At 36.3% G+C, this 23,616-nt stretch overlaps 1 pseudogene; it reads left to right on the top strand.

Annotated features, from left to right (window-relative positions):
- Positions 1 to 18,396: 18,396 nt before the first annotated feature.
- Positions 18,397 to 23,230, top strand: LOC102544314 (PC-esterase domain-containing protein 1A pseudogene; annotated as a pseudogene).
- The last annotated feature ends 386 nt before the right edge of the window (positions 23,231 to 23,616 follow it).

Below are 23,616 nucleotides of genomic sequence, written 5' to 3' on the forward strand. Positions count from 1 at the left end.
TCAGAGATGAAACTGAAAGTCTATGGCATACCAATATGCAGCTTTGAGAATATAAATAAACACAAGGAGACTAACACAGTACTGTATAAAAATACCAAAAGTCACAGTGAACATCTTTAAAGTAACATTTCCATCTGAAATCTATTCCTTCCTAAAATGCAAATACCAGGATTACCTTATTACTAGATATGTTTGATTATTTCATTTTTTCACACATTTATTCAACAGCTAAATGTTAATATTTTCAAATAACTATTGATTACCTCTTCATACCAAGTATTATACTATATACATGAAATATGAAGGTAAATATGGCTTGATTTCTGCCTTTAAGTGGCTTACAATCAAGTGAGAATGAAAGATAAACTCGTAATTGTCAAGGGGTCATAAAAACAACCAATATCCATTAGTGCTATTTCCAGTCAGTGTCACTGACACAGTTGATGAAGTCATTCTCTCTCCTTTTTCGATTTCTAAGAAAGTGGTTCTCAAGTTCTAAAATTCATAAAAATTACATTGGACTCTTGTTAAAAGATAAGAAAGTTAAAATCCTGGGCCCCTACAAGCACTATTATATTCAAGTTCAGTAGATGTGGCCATGCCAAGGTGATTCTGAGTCAGATGGGTTACTTTGAGCAACTTTTGAGAGACTCCTTCGCCCATAGCAGAGGAAGTCTGAGTAGAATGTGAAGAGAGCTAAGTGCAGAAATTAAGGAAGTGGGTAACATAAACAACCAAATGGCCCTTGTGTTGCATTTGTCTCCTAGATTTCAAAAGCCAGTACATCTAATTTTCCTTGCAGGCCTTTCCAGGTTTTGCCACTCAGGAACCTCTGCTCTTGGTCGTGAACTTCTTATCCAGTGTCTTGTATCCGAGGAAGTTTCAGTCAGTGGCAGGGAGAGGATGTGATGCCAGGAGCAGTCTTAAAAGCATTTTCAAGGGGATAAGTATATTTGGGATCCAAAATTAGAATTCTGACCATGTTTTCCTTTAGAAATATGAGAAATCTTTATGCTTAGTGGTTAAATTCTCTAAGACTACTGGTTGAATGGATTTTGCTAGCCTACCATGTAACCAAGCCAATTGTCTAGCATTTTAATTCTATAATGAAATGTTTTCTCAGGGATGAAGATTCCCCTGTTGGAGATTAATTTCTTTCTCATTCTTGGATATGGGTGACACTGCTATGACATGGAAAATATCACCCTTTTCTGCAGGGGACACATTTCGTATGTATGAAGGGTATAGAGTCCCTGAAGATAATTTATAAACAGGTCTGCAGCATTTGAATTATTAGTTCCCATTGGAGATCATCAACTTTTATTGTCCAGAAAAAAAAGATTAAAACAATTTTTTGTGTGTGTTTAAGGTCAGAGTGGAGGCTGTGGTATACTAATAGAAGACTGACTTTCCTAGGCAGACTATCATTGACCAGTGAATTCTGGCCTGTATTAGAACTTACCTAAGTGTGTTGGATTTCTAATAATAAAATTTTTGTCATTTAGGAAGGAGAAGTCCACAAACACCACTGAACCCCACAAATAATATAACTCAATGAGCTTGTAGCAGAGAGAATTGGTAGAAGATGGTAGAAACCTCATGCATATATCATTGGGATCAGCTGTGGCACACCGAGATGGTGAGAGAGAGATATGGCCATCACTATTACAATAATTTTTTAAACAAAACCTTAAAATGAACTTGGACTCCCACTTAATCTTATTATCCCAAAACTCAACTAATTATAGTTTATTTTTTGTTTAAAGGATATTCTTGATCACTCCTTGAGTTCTCTGCTCCAAGCACATTTATGATTTTTTTAAAAGAGACTCAAAAGAAAAATTAAGGAACATGAACAAGGATACACTTGATAAGGACTTGCTAATGGAAACAACTTCAAATATGAGGTCTCGGCCTTTGGTGCATTTGTGTGACCCTGACATTCAATCATAGGTAGTGGAGATACCCCATGTGTATTAACTTTTTTCTCTCCTGCAAACTGAGGGGTTGACAATACCATGGCAGAGTAAATGTTACTCTAGCTAATTTTTAAATATCTTGTCATTCATGTGATGAGATGTTTCCTATCACTGAGTATATGTTAAAAGGTATAATGAACAAAAGCTTTCATTACTTCAGAATAGTAATTGAGGAAGGCAAAAGTGGCATTTCTTGTTCCTTGTACATATGAAACTGAAAGATTAACAGGGCTTCAAGTAAATGGCATCAGGATGAGGGTGCTCCCTTAAGGGCATTGAACCCAAAATTGAACAATCTCATAAAACCATCAATGATCATTTATGTCAACAGGTTGATTCATAAACCTAGTGGATTTCTGATGCTCAGAAGAATAATTTGCATTTCAAACAGGTTATTCAAAACTGTTCATTTCTTTAGCTTCTCATGAAAAACCCAAATTCCATGATCAGCTACATTTTCTCACAGTCATCTACTATACACAAGGGCAAAGGAAAAAAATATGAGTGAAATTTAAAAGCACAATCAGAAGCATCATCATTTGTTTTGGATGGTGATATGGGAGAGATTGATCAAGGAGAGCAATGTTTTGATATTCATGTGGAACACTCATCTGTCACTTTTGAATATCAGTCTCTTCTAAGATTTTATCCAGGAGAAATTTTCTCACGGAATTTTTTTTAAGATTAAGTGGAGTGGAACAGAATGTATATAACATGGAAAAGAGAAAGGAAATGTAAGCATGTTTAAACATCTCAAGCTGGACCGGAGGGTGGGGTGGGGACATCCTGTCAATCACTGAATCTAGAAGATCAAACTCCTTTCCCTCCTTTCTAACTTTTCATTTTCCAATTGTTTCCTATTTATTCTACTCTTTAAGTCTCTGTTTAATCTCACCCTTCCTCACCATTTCTATGGTCTTCATTATCTCTTGTCACCTCTAAATATCCCATCTTCATTCTTCACCCTTGCCTGAGCTCTATTGTTACTTTTATTTGGCAACATCTTTATTGATACATAATGCACAAACCATACAATTCAGCCATTAAAACTTATAATTCAATGGTCATTAGTATATTCAGAGTTGTGCAACCATCACTACAGTCAATTTTAGAATATTTTCATAACTCCAAAAAGGAATCCTGTACCCTTTGGCAGTCACCTCTCATTTCTCCCTATCTTCCCCAGTCCTAAGCAACTACTAATCTATTCTCTCTTTCTATGGATTTGTCTGTTTTGGACATTTCCTATAAATGGAATCATATATGTGTCTTTTGTGATTGGCTTCCTTCAGTTAGTATAATGTTTTATTCATATTATAGAGTGTATCCATACTTACTCCTTTTGATTGCTGAATAATATTTTTCTATATGGATATACCACATTTTATATATTCATTCATCAGTTGATGAACATTTGGATTGTTCTCACTTTTGGTTATTATAAATAATGCTCCTTTGAACATCCATGTATAAGTTTTTATTAGACATGCGTTTTTACTTCTCTTGGTATACTCTCTTGGTATAATCTCTTCTTTCTCTAGGAATGGAAATTCTGTATCCTGCAGTAACTCTGTGTTCAATCACTTTAGGAATTGCCAGATGTGTTCACCAAAATTGTTGCACCATTTTAAATTCTCACTAGAAGTCTATGAGGAATTCTCCACATCCCAGTGAACATTTGTTATTATTTGTCTTTTTGATTATCACCATTTGGGTGGATCTAAAATAAACTCTCATTGTGGTTTTAATTTACATTCCCCTGGTACCAAATGATGTTGAACATCTTTTTATTTGCTTATTGGATATTTGTATATCTTCTTGGGGGATATGTCCTTTGCCCATTTTTTAATTGAGTTTTTGTCTTTTATTATTAAGTTGCAAGTGTTCTTTATATATTCTAGATACAGGTCTCTTATTAGAGATATAATTTATGGAAATTTTCTCCCATTCTGGAGGTTGTTTTTTGCCTTCTTGATGGTGTCATTTGAAGGACAACAGTTTTTAATTTTGATTAAATTTAACTTTTCTATTTTTTCTTTTGTTGCTTGTGCTTTATTATCATATTTAAAAGTCACAATGACTTAGCCTATGTTTTCTTCTAAGAGTTGTATCTTGCATTTAGATCTTTGATTCATTTTGAGTTAATTATTGTATATGTTGTGAAATAGGCATCAAGTTTCATTCCTTTGCATATGATTAATTCTGTTTCCCAGGAGAAAATAAGTTACTTTTTTATTTTAAATATTTTATTTTTATATGATTTAAATGTTACTTTCCACTTCCTATTGGAATTGCACAACTTATGCTTAGTATGATGTTTCAATTCAGAGGTTCTGGACACAGATTTTCTAACTTCAACTCCAAGACTGCTAATTACTAATAATGTGACCTTTGGCAAGTTACTTAACTTCTAAATCTTAGTCTCTTTATCTATAAATGGAGATATTGAGAGACAGTCTTTCAGCTGTGCTCTCTCTTGTACTCAGTTGCTTCCTCTACTATTCCTCTACATAGCATTTTATTGAATTTATCTTTTCACATCTGTTTCTCCTACTAGACTGAAAGCTCATTGAGAATAAGTCTTGTTCCTCTTAGTGTTCACTGTGGCATCAGACATGGTACTTGACCTATAGCAGATGTGTTATCTGATTCCCAGGCAAAATTAGAAATACAAGTGGGTCAGCTTGACAGTGTCTTAGAGGCTTAGGTTGTCTTTAGTTTTATAACATGAAGTCTAAGAATGACTTACTATAAAAATCTATAGAAAAAATCTATAAGGTTTCTTGTCAATAAAATTGTAGAGTCCAGAGCTATTGTGTCATGTCCAAATAATGCAAAATAAGAAGTGGTTGCTGTGTAAATATATGAACAGGTCTAATATGTTGGAATGAAACTTAAAGCATTTCCAAAGCCAAATGTGGCAGACACATCCTAGGGTTAACCCTAATGAATCATACTGTTACATAATCCCCTCCCTTGAAGGCAGGCAAAATACTGTCCCCAAGAGAACTATATTGCTTATAACTAATGGAATATGAGAAAAGTTACAAAGTAGTCACTCCCTTAAGTAGGGTATGTTATATGGCAAATGTGAAGTGATTTTTGTAGCCATAAGTGAAGTCCCTAATAAGTGACTTTAAGTTAATCAAAAGGAGGTTGTCCTGGGTAAACCTGACTTAGTAAAGTGGGTCTTTAAAAGATCTGGAGATCACAGATGGTCTCCTGTTGGTCTTAAAAAAAAGAGCCGTGTTGTGATCTTCCTACAGAGAGGGGCAGCCTCTAGAAGATGAAAGCCTCAGTCCTAAAAATTCAGTTTCACAAGAAACTGAATTCTGCCAACAAATTAATTGAGCTTAGAACATAACTCTGAGCTCCAGATGGGCATGCAAAGTGGCTGATAATTTGATCACACCTCCATGAAACACTGAGCAGAAAGTTAATTCATACATGGACTCACGGCCCATGAAAACTTTGAGATAATAAATGTATATTGCTTTAAGCCACAAATTCATGGTAATTTGTTATGAAGCATAGAAAACAAATACACCAGAGTTTGGGTGATCAGCGACCCTTGTTGATGTGATTCCCATGAACTGGTGTACAGGGGAGGAAGTCATTGAAAGAACCAAGCCCTCACCAGACAAAGGTCATTTCATAAACTATTATTGATCATGAAGAGTGAATGATCATGGTTTCTGGGAACTGTTTTTCAAATAGAATGGATAATTAAACTCACAGTGAAATCTAAATAGTTGTAATATAATTTATCATGCTATAAATATTTTAGATAGTATTGCACATGCAAATGGTCACATTTTACATTCATTTTATCAAGAGTTAGTCAATATTTATATATTAATTGACTTCTTTTTCTGTAACTCAATATATCTACTACAAAAACAATTGGGGGATACATGAATTTGGTCTTTAAGGGGCTTATAAGCAATTAAGAGAAACACACATTAAAACATGAACTGTTAAAAACTAGTGGACTGTTAATTTTTACAAGTTAAAATTGGTGTAAATAGTAGGGTTTGACCTTTCATAGGTAGAAGAGACTACCATGGTTTAATACCATCAGAAAGACTTCTGAAATGTACAATTTGAGCTTGAAGGCTGAGATGAAACATTTAGGGGAAAAAAGAACATTGAGAGGCAATTTCAGAAAGGCAGATAGATACCTTACACATCAAGGAAGAGGAAAACTATGATGGGGAAATGAGAATTGAAATGGAAAATAAAGCAAGTAATGACATAAATGGTAAAAGTAGCAGAACCCAATCACTTCCATCATCCACCTACATTATTTAATTCTTCTACTGGGAGTAAACTCTCTTTAGATCTATTAGTTAACTGGTGGGAAATCTACCTTTTTCAAAACCATCATCCAGAGCTCTCTAAACCTTTCCTGGGTGTCTTCCTGAAGCACCACTTTAACTGTGTATCTTCATGTTGTAAGGATGAGATTTGTTTAGGTTTTATTGTGTTTTGTATACCAAACTTTATGTAAGCAGTTATTCTCAACGTGGCCCAAGCACTGCACTGAAAATCAGAAGACCTCAGTTCTAATCCCAGGGCTGCCATCAAAACAGAGTGATTTTGAGCCAATTTCCTCACTATAAACTCTAAAGATAATCTGAGTGACTTTCCATTAACTCTGTACAAGACCACTACTACCAAAATATGATCAAACTTCAAAATGCCCCAGTCCATGTATTCTCATCAAGTAAAAGGAGCAACACTCATCATATATTTTGTGTGTGTGTATGCGCCACTATAAAATCAAGGGTTTATTTATTTATTTTTAAGAATTCCCATTTGTCACTATATTCATTGGCTCATTCACAGAATTTTCACCCAAGGTTAAGATAAATTAATAAAATATCTAAATGTGTAAACCATAAAACTGCAACAACAAAACTGAAACAGTAGTGGCAATATGGCAGTGTGATTTGAAGACACAACCTGAAATATTATGTTGGGGAGTAAAATTTTCCTGTTGGTAATAACACAAACAATAAAGTAAGAATGCTTCATGTGTCTTCAAAAATAAACATAGTTCAGCTAAGGTGAAATAGAATGAGTTTGAGTAGGAGTTAATATTTGAATATATATTTATTTGTACTCCAACTATTTACAAAGTACATTGTGGGAATATTTCAGTAATAGCACCAGTACAATTAACTCCAAAAATAAAGGTTCTTTATGGTAAAAATAATAGGGAATAATATTGATTTCCCATCTTCTCAAGAGCCATCTGAGACTGCATCTTAACCAACTTCTCACAATGTTAAGAGTTCCACTTGGTCTCCAGTGAACAAAGAAAAAGCTTCTCAGGTACCCACCTTGGAGCAAATTGCCTGGTTTATTTACTCATGAATGCCTTCATTTGTTCGAATAGAACAAAAGCAATTTTCAAAAGTAAATAATTTAAAGTTAAGGAAAAAGTAAAGTTATTTACTTTTGAAAATTTCTTCTGAACTAGAAACTGTTAGCACACAAGTTTAGAACAATAGAAATTTAACTTGTGATTTTTTTTTCTCCACAATAGCTAAGGCTCCCCAAGAGCAGTGATGAGGTCATGAGTCAATAACTCAAAAGTTCTCATCAAAAATACTCACTCATGCTTGATGAAGCAATAAAGCCTATTAAAACTGTTACATTTCTATGCTTTTTGGCAAGAATTATATTAGTTTTGGATTGGCAATTATATATGCCTTTGGTGAATAACATTTACAAAATAAGAAGATGAATCACTTATCACTAAATCCCTGAGTGCCTGAATCCAGGAAATTTGATCCCAAAGTTTGTGTCATCACCCACTCTGTTCCATGATCTCTCTATTCTAAAAAATATCACATGATGTTAAGCATCATGTAGAAATATGCATGGAGTTCTATTAGAACTGACTGAAGGATTTGGGGGAGACCATGTTTCCTACTGGAAATAGAAGTAGCCAGGCAAGGAGGTCTGGGGGTGGAAATGTTGGTGGGCACTGGTTCACCTTAGGCAAAAGGAACTTAATGTCTAAAGACACAAAGGAAAATTAAGGGCTGGTTTGCCAGGAAACCACAAATATTTCTTTAAGTCTTTGCATTGACAATGCCAGGGATGAGATGTGAGAAAGGAGGCCTATATTGGCCATCCTGCAGAGTTTGGACTTATAAACAAGATTGAGATTTTAAATTCAGTTCCTTACTCACACTAGGCATATTTCAAGTACACAGTAGCCGCACATGGCTATTATCTATTATATTGGGTGATGCAGATTAGAGACCATTTCTTTTACTGAAGAAAGTTCTATCAGCCAGTGCTGCTTTAAATGGTACATAAATGTCTCCCTTATTCACAGCTGAATTTCTAGTATGCAGAACAAGGTTTATTAAATATTTATTAAATTAATTTTGAAATACCAGATGATTTTTTAAGCTATCCACTGTTAAAATTCACATAGAAACTCAATGGCCATTTCTATATAGTGCAGCCTTTGATGAAAGTCTCCATGATATATTGTTGGTGCATGTCTCCAAACTTGTACCACTATTTCTGAACTTACACAAGCCTGGATGCTGATAAATACTCTCATTTCCTCTTAGAACTTTTCCATTTCACCTCCACTCTTAATTCCTCATACAGACACTGTGGTTAAAACCTTTTGACACTGGGAGAAACCTTCATCTTATTGCTTCCCTGCTCCAGGCCTCACATTGGCTCCTGAAAGACATTCTCATCAAACTGAAATTCTTGGCCTAATCCTGTTATTAAGCCCAAACTCATTCTGCTCGCCACATGACAGACCAATAAATCAGAAGATGAGGTGTTGGGGCAAGGAATAGCGACTTTATTCGGAAAGCCGGCAGACCGAGAGGATGGCAGACTAATGCCTTGGAGACCCATTCTGCTCCAGTCAGAATACAGGTTCCTATTATACAACAAACAAACAAACAAACAAGCAAAACAGGGGAGGGAGTGTGGTTGGCTGTTGCAAACTTCTTGGTGTAGGAATTCTTTGTTCTTGCAGCCGTCCATGTGGGTCAGGCCATGGTGTCCCTGTAAACCTCCAACAAAACAAATGTTATTCTCTATTTTGCAAATTGCCATCTCTACATAAGTGCAGAAGCGCTAACATCCTTAAAGGTCAGGGCCTGGAGAATAGGCTCTCCTGTATATTTCAGGCTAAAGGCAACATTGTTTTACAAAAGGTGCAGAGCTGGCAAGACTGAGCTGGAAAACAGGGAACAGTGGTTAAAACTAAAGGAACAGAGCCAATATAGAGTCAGATTTGTTCTCCTCTGTTATAATCTGAGCCAGCCTAACCTCATAGCTCTTGTCACTTACTCTCTCACATGGGAGTAGTTAAGCATGTCAATATGAAAGCTACATGTTCTTAAAACAGCTCTTTAACTCTGCAGTCTTATCCCAAAATGTCTTTCTGAGAAGCTTGGATAGAAACCTCAGAAATTGTCACCAGCTTAGAGGGACATGAAAAAAGACATTCATTCAACAAACATATTGAGCACATCTAGAACTATCTCTTGCTCTATTTTTTTGACTCAGGCTTTATCTAATGCACTGTTTATTTGTAGCTCAACTTATACTGATCTTTTAAAACACGTCTATGACTCTAAGTTCCAATACTTGACAACAGAATGACCCAGCCCAGCTCCAGAAGAGGGCTGTGTCCACATCTGCATCACGTATTTTACTAGTATGTCACCCTACCTAAAACAGTACAAGAAATATGTATATCTGTGTTAGTCATGTATAGACTGAGCTTTTTTATACTTCTTGCACTGCAGGGAAAGAGCATTTATTGGTTCATTTATTCTACCAAAAGTTACTGAGAACCTCCTAGGTGTCAGGTTCTAGAGAGTGAGGATAGAAATATGATTGGGATGGATTTGATCTCTGCTTCTTGTAGCACAACTGAGACAATATTAAAGTGTTCTGATCAGAGGCTTCTAAAGTGCACTGGAACGCAGAGGAGGAAACTCACCCTACCTGAGTTAAGGGAAGACCTTGTTCCCTGAAGAAGTGATGTGTAAGTTAAGAATTAAAAGGCTGTGAAAAGTCATTGAGAAAGGGGAGGACGGTGGTTGAGAGAATGTTCCTGACAAGAAGAGCAAGAGCCAATTGATGAGAGGGAAGATCAGGTGGAGTGGAGTGAAGGGGCAAAGACTGATTGTGAAGGACCTTGTAGGCAATTTAATATGTTTGGACTATTCTCAGGCAACTGGAGGTCGACAGATTTCAAACAGGGTGGTGACAGCATGATATTTATGTTTTAAAAAGGTCAGTCTGCATGTAGGACACCACTAGAAGTTAAGCATGAATCCAAATATTCCCCCCAAGATCTTCACTGGCTAGGACCTGGTTGTCCTCCCTCCAATGATTCTGGGGTGGCTTATTCCATAGGTGGCTGTTAACTCTCTGGCACCCTTCACTTTCCCTAAGACACATTTGTATGGATGTTGACTTAACTTGATGAGTGTCCTCATCCCCAGAGGAATTTTGACAGGCTGTTTGTATGCTTGTGCCAATCACAGAACAATAAACCCCTCAATGGACTTTATAATCCAGCCCCATGCTACCTCCCACTATGATCAAACTTCCAATTATGGCTTATTCATACCACAACACTAAAATCAAGCTCTTCTACTTGCTTTTATGCTGAGTTACATAAAAAGTGCTATTTGAGCACAGTTCTATCATTACTGGTGCTACCTGTGTTCTTCAAGTCCTAAGACCTTATTGGGAGATGCCCGTCTTTTGCATGCACTGACCAATGTGTGTTTCATTTCAGGTTATCCAGCCTCTAAGCTTTTACAAAGAAAGCTGCATCATTGGTAGAAGGGTCTTAGATGAAGATAAGACTCAAAGCATTTAAATTTTTTAAAATTTATTTTTAACTCTGTAAAATATTTCATTATAATATTGTGTGTCATCTTGACCTGCATTGTCCTCCAGCCACAATACATGGCTCTATAATCTCCTGTGTGCCATGAGTTTTTAAAGCACTGTATCATTCAACCCTGAAGTCAAGTTCATGGATGTGCAGCTAGTCTAGTTGCACAGGTTCCAGCACTGAGAAGGGCCCAGGCTTGACATTGAATGTTCTGCAGTAGCCTACATGAAATGCTTAATCATTTCAATTTTGAAATTTTGTATTTAAGTGAAGTCTGTGGGAGAGTGGCATATGTATGGCTTCAGCTCATGTGGTAGCCCTAGCAATATTCTTTCTTCCCTGGGATAGGTTCTTGGCCATGCCTTCACCCACTGCTGGCATCAGACACCTGCCCAGCCATTGCTGTCATCCTCCACCCCTACCTGGGGCTAGCTGATTAGACTGTGCTCAGGCAATTGGAAGCCAATATGTTTTAAACTCATACAAGATTGGGCAGGGTCAGGCATACATCTTTTGGTATCTCCAAGCAGGATATGGCAGCAGCCTTAGGCTGCCAGTGCCATGGCACATTCTGTGAGTGAATTTTGAGCCCTTCCCATCCCTGATCCAGGTACTGAGCACATCTTGGGGCACAGTTTGCAATCCACTGGGGCTCTCCAGTCCATGTTGAGTTGGGGCAGGAGGCCATAGGAAGGGAGCTTTCTGGAGAAGTGAATCCCCATGCAAAAGAGCACAACTCAGGTAAAGTAAAGTAAACAAGTAAAAATTATTGTGACCATTAAGTATCTTAAATGACATTTTTTCTTGTTTATTGAACAAAGGTCTCACAATTTCATTTTGTACTCAGTCCCACGAATTATGCAGCCAGACCTGTTTAACCACAACACTATAATGCTGGTATTTGTGTGCCATCAAGGAGACTAAGACAAAAGAAGTGAACAGATATACTGAGTGTCACAAAGCCTATAAACAGCAGGGCTAAGATGTAAATCCAGAGTGGCAGACTCAAAGCCTAGGCTCTCAGACTTTTTGCCTTTCTTACTGGAGGCTGCTTGTTAGCATCTAACCTTAGCCATTGATAAGTTCCCTTGAATTTTTTGATGTATAAATTGGAAGTACCCTCTCTGTGTTTCAAGTCACCTGGTGTAGAGGTGTTCTATGGGGAGGGCTCAAATAATTACAAACAGGTCCCAAATTTTCTATTTCATTCTAATTATTGACACATACTCAAATCTTCTCCTTGTGCTTACACATAAAATGGAGACTTGTATAAAAGATTTCAATAGATTTTGCTAAATTTAAGCTATCTTTTGGTCAGTAATCAAACAATACTTATAGGCTTTTTTTTCCTATTAAGGGCCAGTCTGAAAATAAAGAGCACATTTGGCTTTTTCCCCCTAAAAATGGTGTTAAAACTTATGATCATTATTTATAATTTTCCATTTGTTGAAAACATACAAATGGCCAATTGGTGCATGCAAAAATATTCAATATTGCTAATTATCAGAGAAATGCAAATCAAAACTACAATGATGTATCACCTCATACCAGTCAGAATGGCCATCATTCAAAAGTCCACAAATCATAAATGCTGGAGGGTGTGGAAAAAAGAGAACCCTCCTACATTGTTGGTGGGAATGAAGTTTGGTTCAGCGATTATGGAAAACTATATGCAATAGCCAAGACATGGAAACAACCTAAATGTCCTTTGACAGATGACAGGCTAGAGAAACTGTAGTATATTTATACAATGGAATACTACTCAGCCATAAAAATGATAACTAATGCTATTTATAGCAACATGGATAGACCTGGAGATTGTCCTTTTAAGTAGAGTAAGCCAGAAAGAGGAAAAAAAAATTCCATATGATATCACTCACATGGAATTTTTTTTAAAAGACACAAATAAACTTATTTACAAAACAGAAACAGACTCACAGACATAGAAAACAAACGTGGTGGGAAGGGATAAATTGGGAGTTCTAGATTTGTAGATACTAACTACTATATGTAAAATAGATAAACAACAAATTTCTTCTGTATAGCACAGGGAACTATATTCAATATCTTGTAGTAACTTATAATAAAAAAGAATATGACAATGAATATATGTATGTATATGTATGACTTAAAATTATGCTATACACCAGAAATTGACACATTGTAACTGAGTGTTCAATGAAAAAATAAAAAAAAATTTCCATTGGGTAAATTTTCCCAGAAATTCACCTAATGAAGTCAGGAATACACTAGCTTGGATTCACAAAGTGTTTCAATGAACATCAAATTCCGTATCATGTGCCTAAACAACATAATCAAAATAGAGGGAATTAATGCTCCCCCCTACTTAACAGTCCTTTAAAAAGATATTATAGTTGTGAGAAATTGATGATTAATCATCTTACAGATATATAGATAAATAATTTTTTTAAATTACCACATAGGATAGCACTGGGAAATTTAATATGCATCTGTAGTTATGGGGCTGACTCTCCTAAACTGAAAAGTAAAAAAATCTTGGTAATTTGATGGACAGAAGTATTATATCACCTTCAAGAATCAAAATGATCTTGAGACATATCAATCAGGTCTTACTCCTTGGCAAATTTAAAAAAGGTTTCCCCTTCTTCCTTCTGTTAGAGGATTTCAAATTGAGACTGTGGACAGGTGAGGATAACTAAGATGCATTTTTTAAAGATCTTGTTAAAGATCCAAACCAGGGATCACTTACACTGATATCTTATACAAAATTAGACCAGCATAAAGTTATCAATAATATAAAAGAAATTGAAATTAAACTATGTGAAACCTTGGCATGAGGCAAAACAGTTACAGTGGAAAATGTTTTTTCTTTGTAACTTGTCAGTTTCCCTTTCTTCCTTTTCCTGAATTCAATGATAGCTCTCCTCTGTTTAAGGTATCCAGTACTCTCACACACTCCTGGAATCTCAGGGCTGGAAACACCCTCATGGAGTCATCTGTTGCTTCTGCCTTTCCCAAGAGCTGCAAAGGGAAACAATGATTAAGCCTGTAATCCAATGAGAATGAAAATTCATCTGTTTAACAAATATTCACTAAGGTCCTACAATGTTCCTAGGTGCTTTGGATACAGTTGAGCACATGAAGCAATCTTTGCTCTCAATAAATCTACATCCCTGATAGATCTGTGACAGGTTTTATATTCTCTGGGGAGGAACCAACTTGAGTTGAATAATGGCAATGCACCAATCATTTTATGTATTTTATTTCTTTCTTATAACATCCTATGAGGGAGGTAATATAAATGAAACTTTTAGAAAATGAACTTAATTCTAGAAGTTAGGAATTTGCCCAAATTTAACTGCTAAGCAGAAGAACTTAGATTCAATCTTGTTGTCATGTGACTTTCAAACTTGGAGTTTGTCTAGTCTGACCAATACTTTCCTTGGAATAAAGGGAGAAGCTCAGCCTCCAGGTCCTAAAGACTAAAGAAAGCAAATAAACCATCTCCTCTCAGAAATCCCTATTTATAGAAGAAGATAGAAGTTCATAAAGAAATGCAATATTCCAGAATGCCCTCCAAGGGTCCAATAACTATGAAGTTAAAGAGAAAATTTAAACCATCATTCCCCTCTCCAGAGAGACAGTGAATTCAGAGACCAACTAGAATAAATATCAAAATCTCTCACCCATTAACACTATCTACACATGAACACACCTCCTTCCAAGGAACCAAAAAGCGTCTAGTGAGAAATATCTTCTAAAGACTCTTCCTCTGGGCAAAAAGATAGCTTCTTTGAAACATAGGATGTTTTAGAAAGATAAGTTTTAGTAATCTAAGAAGTTTACACTTGAATTTCTTAATGATACTACAAATTAGGTTATTCTCTTCAGATTATGATGTTGCTTTTATCATGTTTTATACATATATAAATATATATAATTCTGTGACATTTAAAAGTACAACCATCAGGTATGGAACAGATTTTAATAGCAGAAAGTGGAATTCTGGGTCATCTGTGCATCAAAAATAAGAATTAAAATGACCTATTTTCACATTGGAAATTAATCAGAAATGTTTTGCATAACTATTAAATATGCCTGCCTCTCTGGTATTTACTGACATTTAAAGAATAAAGGAAATTGAACTTTTTAATTGTAAGACTCTCCTGAGGCTGCTGGGCATAAAAGTTTATCTAAAGTGTTCATTTACTTATATTTCTCCATGAGCTAGAGATAAAACCTCTGGGATGTGGGAAAAAAATGTTGCCTTTGCAAAAGTTCTCTCCAAGTCACTTTGGAAACCTCAGTCATAAAATGCTTAAAGGGGACTTTCAGCATCCTGGTTGATAGTGAGTGGAGATAGTTGATAGTAAGATAGATAGTTGGAGAATGTATGTGTTTTATACAATTCTCATCAATAAAATGAATATGTGATAAACACAGAAGTGATTTCAACCAAGGGTTGGAAGACTAGCCAAGGAATCAGGCTAATGCAAGTGTGTCATACTGTGGAAGCAAACATTAAGCCATTAACAATCCTTGACTCTGTACATTGAACCTGAAAGTAGAAGGTTCCTGGAAGACCAACAATAACAGACTTTTGATGTGGGATTTAAGGCTGAGGGAAAGGACTGGGGAGAAGGGATGATTCTATGACAAGGCAACATCTAGGGGAGCATCTAGATGAAGAGATCAGACAGTGGTCCTGAGCCATTGGAGAAATGTGCCAGCATAGGGTATCTGTAGGGAGATCATGACCTTATTCTGCTGTATTAACTACGGCAGCTCTGAATAACCAATGGGCATCTTATCTGATCTTATTGTGAACTGTTTTTCCATCCATAAAATGGAAGTGGTAAAGTCTGCCTGACTGATGTCCTGAGAAATATTGTGAGGATAAGTGTGTTAATGTAAACTTGCAAACTTGGAGCCTTTCTCAGGAAGTACGCTACATGAATTCAAAGAATGGGTGGAGTTAATTATTATTGTAAATTGAGTTTCAGTTACCAAAAAGATTGCAATCATTTAGCGGTTAATATTTATCTTGTGTAAAAGCACCAAGAAGCTCTCTTATTTCTAGGGATAAAAATTGCCTTTGGTAAGTGAGATAACATTTTAAAATTTAATTTTGGGAATTTAGATGCTTAAGAGCAGTATTTAACTGTGAGTGAGTAATCAAATAAATAAGTTATACAAAAATGTTTTAAAAGCTTAAAACCACCATGCACAAATAACATATTATTTTTAGTACTATTTAAATCATTTACTCTACCTCAAGTATTTTTTTTCTTAACTATACAAAAGCAAACTTTCAAAATCCAAGAATTAAACTACACCACATATCTGTTAAGGACTGACATAAAATTAGACAACTCTGTGTCTGATTTAAAAATTCTATTCTTCTACATAATGGGAGAAAATATTTGCACATGAGGTGACTTACAAGGGATTAATTTCAAAAATATACAAACAGCTCATACAGCTTAATTGAAAAAAAAAACCCAAACCAATCAAAAAATGGGCAGAAAACTTGAGTAGATATTTCTTGAAAGGAGATATACAAGAAAAGATGCTCAAATTTGCTGGTAACTAGAGAAATGCAAATCAAAACTACAATGAGGTATCATCTTACACCAGTCAGAATGGCCATCATTAAAAAGTCTACAAATAATGAATACTGGAGAGGGTGTGGAGAAAAAGGAATCCTCTTTCACTATTAGTGGGAATTGTAAATTGGTGCAGCCTAGTGGAGAACCTTACAGAGGTTCCTCAAAAATCTAAAAGTAGAGTTACCATATGATCCAGGAATTCCACTCCTGAGCATATATCCAGAGAAAACTCCAATTTGAAAAGATACATGCACCCTAATGCTTATAGCAGCACTATTTACAACAACTAAGACATGGAAGCAACCTAATTATCTATCAACAGATGAGTGGATAAAGAAGATGTGGTATATATATATATATATATATATATATATATATATATATATATACACATACATACACAGTGGAATATTACTCAACCATAAAAAATAATGCAACATGGATCGACCTAGAGATTATCATATTAAATGAAGTATGTCAAACAGAGAAAGACAAATATTACGTGATGTCACTTATATGTGGAATCTAAATAAAACGACAGAAGTGAACTTATCTACAAACCAGAAATAGACTCACAGACATAGAAAATGAAATTAGTTATCAAAGGAGAAAGAGTGGGGAGGGATAAATGAGGAGTTTGAAATTAACATATATACACTACTATATATAAAAATACATAAACAACAAGGGTCTACTGTATAGCACAGGGAACTGTATTCAACATCTTGTAATAACCTATGAAATCTGAAATGGAAAAGGATCTGGAAAAGAAAAAATATATATATATACACATATGCATATTTCTGAATTACTTTGTGGTAATCTGAAATTAACACAATGTTGTAAATCAACTCTATTTCAATAAAAAAGAAAAAAATTCTGTTGTGTATGAATAATTTCAAAACATTCATTTAAACAAATATAACATAGTTTTAATCTATTCTTTTTGTTTTATTTTTATTTATGTTTAAAGATGTTCCACATACTGATTCTAAATACATTTCATTTCCCAGAAGATTTCATTCATATCCTGAGGTCACAGGCAAAAAGTAGCCAGGTGAGAGCTGCCATCTCCTGTTTAATAGAAAAGAACAAATCTGACTCCATATTAGATCTGTTTCTTTGGCTTTAACCCTTTGCCCTGTTTTCTAGGCTTAGTCTTGCTAGCTCTGCACCTTTTCCAAAAGAATGTTGCCTTTAGCCTGAAATATATAGAAGAGCCTATTCTCAAGGCTCTGACCTTTAAAGATAGTAACACTTTTGCACTATATAAAGATAACAAGTTGCAGAATGGAAAATAACATTTGTTTTGTTGGAGGTTTACAGGGACACCATGATCTGACCCACTTGGACAGCTACAAGAACAAAGAATTCCTACACCAAGAAGTTTTCAACCACCAACCACATCCCATCCTCTGTTTTCCTTTTGCATGAACGGAGCCTGTATTCTGACTGGAGCAGGATGGCTCTCCAAGACATTAGTCTGCCATCCTCTCAGTCTGCCAGCTTTCCGAACAAAGTCATATTTCTTGTCCCAATACCTCGTCTCCTGATTTGTTAGCCTGTCATGTGGTGAGGAGAATGAATTTGGACTTGGTAACACTATCACCACAAGATAGGAAAGTTTTGTTTCCTTCTTCCCATTGAACCCAGGCAAAGTTGGAAACTCAAAAGCAAGCCTGGAAGATAGCAATAAAATTAAATTTCAGAGCATCTCAGAAGTGACTTTCACAGGCTGTCAAAGTCATTCCAAGTCCTTGAAAAAGTTAGTCTGAATTGGATTTGGAAGCATGTTCATCAGTCAATAATACTGAGGTTGTGTGCCTTTATTGCCATGTTGTTTTATCCTGAAGTAGGCCAAAGCTATTTCTCTGAAGGCTCCAAGGTTAACCTTGCAGCCTAAAAGTGCTCCCTAAGTGTAATGATCTTGGCAGTGCAGCAAGGTGAACTTCCCAAAGTCAGAGAAGCAGAAGACTGTCAGAAGGATGAGCCTGTTGTTGGGGAAACATGTGACTTGGACACACTGTGAATGTGTATTGGGTCATCTCCATAATGCAAACAGAAAAAAAATCCCAGGGAGCCTGGAAGCCTCCATGTCAGAAGGCTGCTGCTGCAGCCATCTGCCTATGAAAACCAGTCAGGGCACTTAAAGAGCTTAGCTTGCAGGTCACCGAGCAAATGCTCAGTTTTTGTCTAGCCTAAACTTGGTAAGCTCTCACAATAATCAAGTCCTTGATCGAGCTTGGAGAATTCCCACCCCAAAGCCTAGTCAGGTCCTAGGAACATTGCTGTAGTCAGACTGATTCAAATAGGTGCTGGGTTTCTAAAGGAAACCCCTGCAACACTCCCAGAAACCAACTGCAGAAATCTGAGCAGGAATGAGCAAGTTCCAATTCCAATCTGGCAGAGCCTTGCTTTAGCAAGATGAATGTCCAAACTCCTAAATATGGAAGATCTCTAGAGACTCAAATTCTATAATCTTCTTTATAGGTCCATTATCATATTTTTTCTTTTGGTGGTCAGCAACATTAGTTTACTTTTCAGGGAAAATCACCTGCTCATTAAAATCTCTGTGTCCTTATTTTATTTGCTACTGAAAAGAAAAGCTGTTTAGAACTTTTTATAGAAATGTAAAGTCTTCATTTATTAAAAAGTAGCCTCTCTCCCTTTTCTTTCCTTTGAAAAACAAAACAGAACAAAAAATTAATAAATGAAAAAGTATTTACTTTGACCTTTCTTATGATACCTACTTTCCATCACTCTATTCTTTGTCAAAAAGAAAATAATGATACAGTCAACAATGTTTTTGAAATACTGTTTGACATTATCACCCTTTCTTGGAAACCCTTGGTGTGTATTAGCAAATTAAAGGCTCTAAGGAAACCAGAGAAGATATATACATTACTTTCTGTGCAAACATATATCTACTAACAGAAAAACAACAAGCCCTCAAAACATACATTTATGTTTGTTTTGACAAATACAAACATTAACGATATCATTTAATATGTAAAGAATAGTGAAAAGTGCATAAGAGTCACTAGATTAGTAAAGCAAAAGGTCAGGATACAGTATCTGCTTGAAACCTGCTGTTTGCAGGGCAAAATTTATGGGAGATTTCAGAATCAATTTACCCAGAATATTGATAGTACTTTTATTTTTATTCTTATTTTATTGAAAAATAGTCACTTTACAATGTTGTGTTAATTTATGGTATACTGTATATGATTCAGCTGTATATGTGTTTGTGTATATATTTTATATATATATATATGTGTATATATATGTGTATATATATATATGTGTATATATATATATAGCAGATAGTTCTTGAATATATATATAGTTTCCTTTAAATATTCTTTTCCATTATAGGTTATTACAAGGTATTGAACATGGTTCACTGTGCTGTACAGTGGGATCTTACTGTTTATCCATTTTATATATAGTAGTTAATATATGCAAATTCTGAACTCCAAATTTATCCCTCCACACCTTCTTTCCTCCCTGGTAAACATAAGTGTGTTTTCTGCATCTCTGAATCTGTCTTTATTATATAAATAAGTTCATTTCTGTCATTTTATTTAGATTCCACATATACGTGATATCATGTGGTATTTTCCGTCTCTTTTTGGATTACTTCATTTAATTTGACAACCTCCAGGTCCATCTGTGTTGCTGCAAATGACATTATTTTATGCTTTTTATGGCTGAATAGTATTCCATTGTATATATGTGTGTGTGTGTGTGTGTGTGTGTGTGTGTGTGTGTGTATATAATCTCCCCAAACTTCTTTATCCATCCTTCTGTCAATGGACATATAGTTTGCTTCCATGTCATGGTTATTGTAAATAGTGCTTCTATGAACATGGGGGTGCATGTATCTTTTTGAATTAAGGTACCCTCTGGATGTATGCCCAGGAGTGGGATTGCTGGACTGTGTGGTAAGTCTATTTTTAGTTTTTTTAGGGAATCTTATACTGTTTTCATAATGGCTTCACCAAAATACATTCCCACCAATAGTATAAGAGAGTTCTTTTTCCCCCATACCCTCTCCAGAATTTATTGTTTGTGAACCTTTTAATAATGGACATTCTGACTGACATAAGGTGATACCTCATTGCTACCCCTGATAATTAGCAACATTGAATGTCTTTTCACATAACTATTGGCCATCGGTGTGTCTTCATTAGAGAAATGTCTGTTAAGGTCTTCTGCCCATTGTTTGATTGGGGTTGTTGTTGTTGTTGTTGTTGTTGTTGTTGAATCATATGAGCTGTTTGTACAATTTGTAAATAAGCTCTTGCCAGTTTCATTGGTTGCTAATATTTTCCCCTATTCCATAGGTTGTCTTTTTGTTTTGTTTATAGTTTGCTTTGCTATGCAAAAATACAAGTTTAATTAGGTCTCGTTTGTTTATTTTTGCTTTTATTTCTATTGCCTGGGTAGTCTGCCCTAGGAGAAGATTGATAAAATTTATAGCAGAGAATGTTTTGCCTCTATTCTCTTCTAGGAGGTTTATGGTGTCTTGTCTTATGTAAGCCATTTTGAATTTATTTTTATATAGTGTGAGGAAGTGTTCTAACTGATGATTTACATGTGGTTGTTTTCCCAACACCACATGTGAAAGAGACTGTCTATTCTCATCTTCTTTGTTGAACACAAATCGACTGTAGGCATATGATTTTATTTCTGGGCTCTCTATTCTGTTCCATTGTGCCACTATGACACTGTTTCAATTACTGTAGCTTTGTATTATTGTCTGAAGTCTGGGAGGGTTATTTCTACAACCTCTTTTTTTTTCAGTATTACTTTGACAATTCTGGGTCTTTTGTGATTCCATATGAATTTTAGGGTTATTTGTTCTAGTTCTGTGAAAAATTCTAGTTCCAGTTCTAGTTATGGGTAATTTGATAGGGATCATATTAAATCTATAAATTGTTTTGGGTCATATGGTCATTTTAACAATATTAATTCTTCCATTCAAGTTCTGGTGGGATAGAAACTTGTCCATTTCTTCTAGGTTGCCCAATTTATTGCTATATATATGTTCATAGTATTATCTTATATTGTTTGTTTTTTTAATTTCTCTGGTATTAGTTGTAATTACTCCTATATTATTTCTTATTTTATTTGAATCCTCTCTCTAATCTTTTTGGTAAGCCTGGCCAGAGGTTTGTCAATTTTGTTTACTCTTTTAAAAAATCAAATTTCTCACAGCAAGTAAAGTTGATAATATTGCACAAGAATTATTCTAGGAAGAGGCAGCTTCATTTGTTTTTTTTTTCAGAATTGATTTTTTATTAAGATATAGCTCTGTTTCTGCATGATAACCATCATTTCTCATTCATAATTTTGTTCACACATGGAACTTGGCTGATGTTTTGAAACTATTAAACCAGTGTGTCTTTCTCCTCCATATATTAGGTTCTCTTGAGCCATTCTACCATATAAACAAATGGAATAGGAGAGATGGATGCCATCTTATGAAAAAAGGATGATAGGATTTCTGGGAAGGTTCATAAAAGCAAGAAAAAGAGGTAGAAATCTCACTTCTACTACCCACACTTGATTGTGATCCTACAGAAGGAAAAGAGAGGGAAGTAAGTTTTAGACCAATGGCTCCACTGCTCCATTCTTGAGAGAGAAGATTGTTGGTGGGAAGGAGAAAGACTCAAATCAGGGGGTGCTTTCTGGAGCCTCTGGAGGGAGATTCCTCATAGGGTGCATTAACCCAGAGTGGGCTCAGCAGTGGACAAATGGCAACACAGTGAGTTTAGGCAGAAGGAGCAGTGCCAGCAGCTCTCTCAGCCTGCCTCTTCCTCCTTTGTAGGTTAGAAGAATTCCAGGATTTTTCTAGTAGCCTCAGTATCCCACAGAAATCACTGAGGTCTGAGTGGGAAGCTTGACAGTGAGGATTGCTGTGGTGGGTGTGAAGTGACCCTATAGACAAGGGTTCCTCCTGTAGCCAGGGACCAGAGATGAGTCATACTAGATCTGAGCCATTCTGCAGTGATGGCAAGGGATAAAGTAAAGAGAGTGTGTAGGGATATCCTGATGGGGCCAGAACTAACTGGATGCTCACCAGCCATATCACCAGCATCAATAACAGAGGGTTCCCAAGAGCAGGCAGACAAAAGACCCAGTGAGCAAACCACATGAAACAGAAAAAATACAAGGGCTGCTGACATGTCTCTGCACATCCCCTATCCAGCCAAAGCATGACTTTCCCCCTGATCCATGGATTGAGGACTGGCCAGAGCTGGATCATCCCTTCCAGGGGAGCCAGGGCCAGTCCCCAGACTTCAGGGAGCAACTGACTTTGCCCTCACCATCTCTCTTGCCCCTTCCCATGTCTTTTCTCTACCCTCTTCCTCAGCCCTTCCCACTTCTTCTGTTTCCACCCCTGCCCCAGGATCCCCCTTTTTTCCCAAGGCCAGCTTTTCCTACTCCACGAATTCTTCAATTATAATCTAATGGAAGACTTTTTGATGCCACCCCACTTAGGATGCGGCCCTGGAGCAAATTTTGTGGCTGGCCCCCTGCCTCCTCCAATCCCCAGCCCTACCCTCCTGAGATCTGCCCTGGGGCCTAGTGGTCCACTGGGGAATGCCCCACTGGGTTCACAACAGCCCCTACCATGTGCTAAGGATGGTGGTATCCTGCAGGCAGCAGCTCAGACACTCATACATGCTGATCCACACATACAACTGGACAGACAGCCTCCTGCCTATCCAGGGACATGGCCCAGGTAAACTGGATCTTGTGCTGGGGCTGGATGTGCTATGGATCTGCAGGGCCTGCTTGCCACCCAAGGTGCTGGACCTGGGTGTCTGCTAATGCCTGCCTGGCACTGTTCTTGTCCATTGCTATCACCAATAAAAGCATGGAAGAAAAACAAACAAAAAATGAAGTCACACATTGAGTTCTCACCAAAAGCCATCTTAGGGAACACAAGAACCAATCTGGAAACTGAACTTTAAGAAAAATGCTTGAGTTACCTAAAAGAAATTTTTACTTTATTTAGAGCAGCTGAGTTTGGCCATTTGGATTAATTTAGTGTGTCTGCCCCTGTCTGTCAACAGTCACTATCTGGAGGAGTACAATTGTTACCAAGTCCAAACTCATTTTGCTCACTGTA

This window comes from Vicugna pacos, chromosome 29 (genome assembly GCF_048564905.1).
Source record: "Vicugna pacos chromosome 29, VicPac4, whole genome shotgun sequence".
Lineage (NCBI taxonomy): Eukaryota > Metazoa > Chordata > Mammalia > Artiodactyla > Camelidae > Vicugna > Vicugna pacos.